This window comes from Orycteropus afer, unplaced genomic scaffold (genome assembly GCF_000298275.1).
Source record: "Orycteropus afer afer isolate SDZICR_OR568_19922 unplaced genomic scaffold, OryAfe1.0 scaffold00334, whole genome shotgun sequence".
NCBI classification, from domain to species: domain Eukaryota; kingdom Metazoa; phylum Chordata; class Mammalia; order Tubulidentata; family Orycteropodidae; genus Orycteropus; species Orycteropus afer.
In genome coordinates this window covers 2,190,724-2,195,680 of record NW_006921921.1, presented here as the reverse complement: position 1 = coordinate 2,195,680, position 4,957 = coordinate 2,190,724, and positions in this window count along the sequence as shown.

Genomic DNA, 4,957 nt, shown 5'->3' with positions numbered 1-4,957 from the left:
TTTTTTTTTTTTTTTTTTTGTTGGGTGGAATATTCTGTAAATTTCCATTAGGTTAAGTTAATTGATAGTGCTGTTCAGGTCAACTATATCCTTACTGATGTTCTATCTTGTGTGTCAGAGCTAAAACAAGAAGTCTACCTCATTTATTTTTCACAACAACTTTTTTATTATTACCCTCACTTTACAGATGCAAGGCACCTAGTAGGAATTCAATAAATAGTTTTGAATGAGGAAAGAATAGAATGAGGAAAACTCTGGCTAAATGGGAAACATTATTTTCTTCTTGGTCCCTTATAATTGGAAATGGCCATTCAGAAGCTGTAGAGGCATAGAAGGAGACTTTTCAGTAACAGCAACATCTTAACAATTATAATAACAGCTAAGTTTTGCATTCATCATACTTGGTTAAGTAGCGGGTCAGTGAAAATCAGCAAAATGCAGTGATACAGTGGCTTCAACAGTGGACTCAAACAGCAGTGATTATGAGGATAACACAGCACCAGGGGCAGTGGTTCTTCTTGTTGTATATTGGGTTCCTATGAGTCAGAGCCCACCTGGTGGCACTACGAACAACAAGAAGCCTTGCCAAGTATTTCCTATGCTCCAGGTATGGCTTTAAGTCTTTGCTTTTAAATTCAATTTTAATCTTCACTCAGCCCCACTTTGTAGGTATTATCATTATTCTTCTTTTACAAATGGGGAAACTGAGGCACAAGGTATTTAAGTAAGTTGCCCCAGGTAACACAGCTAGAAAGGGGTGAAGCATAGATTGAACTCAAGTCTTCTGACCTTAGAGTTTATGTACTTGATCACCAACCTCTACCACCTCTCAGTGTTTGATGCATCCCAGTCTCCTCCCCTGTAGTCAATCCCATTATCTTAAAGATGCACTTTCACTCAGAGCTAGGAGCAAAGGTGAGTGTGAGGCTGTGACTCCATTACACAGATCTCTTTGTGGAGTCTGATGATATTTTTTAAAAAGTGTAGCATTGGAGTTTTCAGCATTAAATAAAAAAACCCTACCTAAGGCTTATGTTTGGTTTTAGATTAATAGAAAATGAAATCAGCTTCAGCCTGCATTTGGGCCTGCAGAGAGGGCAAAATGAGCTTTGGAGAATTGTCTGTGTGCTTCATTTCTTTCTCTACGACAGTTGCCTCAGGTCTTTGTTTTTAAATGGACATGCTGGAGTTAGATGTACAAGAGATTGAAAGAGACAGAGTGGGGACACAAACACGTTGTTGTCAGTTGCCTTCAAGCCAGCTCCAACTCACAGTGACCTTAGAACAGAACACAACATCTCCCAGTCCCACGCCATCATTGTGCGTTTGAGCCCGTTGTTGTACATGTTGTTTAAAGCCATTTCGTTGAGGATTCCTCTCATTTTCACTGACCTCATTTTTACTAACCATGTCCTTTTCTAGGAACTGATCTTTCCTGATGACATTTACAAAGCAAGCAAGCTGAAGCCTTGCCATCCTCACTTTTAAGCAGAATCCTGGTGGTATTTTTTTCTAAGACTGATTTGCTCATTCTTCTGGAAGTCCACTGTAGGTTCAATATTCTTCACCAGCACCACAATTCAAATGCATCAGTTCTTCTGTGTTATGTATTGAGAAACACCTCAAGGAGTAAGTGGGAAGCGTGAAGCATCACTTTCACTGTATCGGTATCCTATGTACCAGGTACTTTTCTAAGCCCTTGCTGGTGGGCAAGAACTACTGGACATGTCTTTTGCTATTGAATACAAAATGAAGAATTCAGCATCTGTCATGATTTATCATGAGCTATTTTGTAGTTCAAATCTAAAGAAAAATGGTTTCTGTAAACACAGTTATTTTATTCTACCTTGAATAGTCTACCTTCTGGCAACCTCAATATTATCTTAAACAAAAATAACAGCAGATGGAGGACGTGTGCTGCAAAACAAGAGGCAGAATGGCCTATACATTGAAAGATCTTGCAAAACTTGATCACTGAGAAGATTTTTTAACAAACAAATAAAATATTCAAAAACAAGTGCATCCACAGTGAAGTGGTAAAGTAGTTGGAAAAAATTCAGCTGCTAACCAAAACTTTGGGGTTCAGGTCCACCTAGAGGTACCTAAGAAGAAAGGCCTGGCATTCTACTCCTGGAAAAGCAGCCATTGAAAAACCAATAGGTCACAGATATACTCTGACATACATGGGATCCTCCATGAGTTAGAGCTGACTTGACGGCAAGTAGTATGTATACACATCAGTAAGAGAGCACTTGAGAGGTTGCTGGGGGGTGAGGGCAGTTAAGGATGTGGGCTTTGGTGTGAGGCATAGACCCAAATCCAGGATCTGCCAATTCCAGTCACTGGACACTGGGCAGAGTACTCAACCTAAGATGCCTTTTTTTTTTTTTTGTACATTAGAAATGTGCTACATGGCACTGCTTTGAGGATTAGTTGATCCAAGGGAAGGACAGTTGCACAGTGCTTGGCCAGTGGTTGGTATTCGATATTTGTTAGCTGTTATTGCTGTGGACATTTGCATCCCTTGCTTCATCCAACCCAATTCATAGCAGTCACATTGTTTCCTCTGGTATCACTGGCAGTGATTGTGAAATGGAAGACAAAACCTTCTTAATAATTCTAAAACCTGGGTCTCAACCCCAACTTTTTGACATTTGTCTAGTGGCATGGGCAAGCCACGTCAACATAAAGAAGACAAAAATCCTCAAAACTGGACCAATAAGCAACATCATGGTACATGGAGAAAAGATCACCATTGTCAGGAATTTCATTTTACTTGGATCCACACTCAATGTCCATGGAAGCAGCAGTTAAGAAATTAAATAATGTATTGCACTGGGAAAATCTGCTGCAAAAGACTTCATTCAAGTATTAAAGATCAAAAATGTCACTTTGAAGACTAAGGTGCACCTGACACAAGCCACAGTATTTTCAATAGCATATGAATGCATGTGAGAGTTGGACAATGAATAAGTAAGATCAAAGAAGAGCTGATGATTTTGTATTGTGCTATTAGTGAAGAATACTCAAAATACTATGGACTGCCAGAAAAATGAGCAAATCTCTCTGAGAAGTACAGCTGGAATGTTCCTTAGAAGTGAGGATGGCTCTCCTTTGTCTCTTGCACTTTAGTCATGGAGTCAGAAGGAACCAGTCCTTGGAGAAGGATATCATGCTTGGTAAGATGGAAGGTCAGGGAAAAAGAGGAAGACTCTCAACGAGATGCACTGACATGGTGGCTGCAATGATGGGCTCAAGCATGGCAGAGTGTGAGGATAGCACAGAACCAGGTAGGGTTTCTTTCTGCTGTACATTGGGTTGCTCTGAGTTGGAATCAGCTTGACAGCACCTAACAACAATGACAATACAGGCAAGACTCTCATCTGTCAGTTTGTCATTCGGTAGTGGCTTGTGTGTTGCTGTGGTGACAATACTATTCCACGGGTATTTCAAATATAAGCAGGGTCATCCGTGATGGACATGTTTCAATGGAGCTTCCAGATTAAGACAGACTAGGAAGAAAGGCCTGACAATTTACTTTCAAAATTAGCCAATGAAAACTCTATGAGTCACAGCAGAATATTGACTGAAATGGCATTAGAGGATGATCCCCTTAGGTTGGAAGGCACTCAAAATACACCGTGGCTGCAACAATGAACTTGAGCATACCAACAGCCATGAAGATTGCGCAAGGCCAGGCAATGTTTTGTTCTGTTGTGCATGGGGTCACATGAGTCAGAGCTGACTTGATGGCAACGACCAATAACAACACAACACAGGCAAGGCACTTACCTTCTTTGAACCTTGGTTTCCTTCAAAATAAAGTGAATAAGCCAAGGAATTTTTTTGTGAGATTTAACTGGGATAATTGGTGTGGAAACAAAATGAAAAGAATGATACAAGTTGTAACATGGTCTATAATCCTGCTTTCTGAAATGAGGGCGGTCCAGAGAGACACCCTGAGGAGAAAGGCATTACTGGCTTCTGGGTCTAGCACGTTCATGACAGTTTGCACTGAAGAACAATTCCCCAAACCTCTGACAAATGAGTTAGACCAGTGGTTCTCTGCCCTGATTACTCAGTTTATTATAATCACTTGAGGGGATTTATAATATATAGACCCCTGAGTCCCACTTGCACTGATTTTAGGGGTAGGACCAAGGCACCTGCGTTTTTTAAAGCACCCTACATATTATCTAATGTGCAGCCAGGGTTGAGACATGCAATACTGAATGCAAGAGACATGGAAACTAAGAAAGATCACTGAGGTTTAATTCATGAGCTATGGATTTTGGTTTGAACTCTGTTGCTATCTAGGTGGGCACATTTCAAAAATTTTAAAAATACAAAACAAAACTGTGAAGGCTTTGGATATTTCAAATGAGCCTTTAATTTCCAACAGTCTGATGTTTTAATGCCAAAATAACTGGTTGTTCCATTCAATTCAGGCAACCTAGTAGTCATATTACAGAATGAAAAAACAAAACAAAACCCCACTGCCATCGAGTTGATTCTGACTCATAGCAACCCATAGGGTTTCAGAGGCTGTAAATCTTTATAGAAGTCAATCGCTTCATCCACCAGACTCCTCATTAGCAGCCAAATGCATTAACCACTGTGCCACCACAGCTCTTGGGGCATAGACAGGATAATACCTAATAATATATGGTCTATGGTCAATAAATATTGGTTGAATAACTAAATAAATAAGCACAGTCACCACCTGTCCCTACATACTTGGGGACTGATAATTATTACCTATAGAATCTAAGAGCAGGAGAAAGGGGATTAAAAGACAGGAAGCCAGACAGAGGAACAGTCAGCCACAGGGACCCAGGTGGGGGGGATATGAGAGGTCTCCAACAGCAGGACAAACTTGTCTGTTGGTTTGTCCTACTGTGGTGACATGTAGACGTGAGTTTTGAGGCTGAGCCTCTGGTGTTTAAAACCCAGCGAG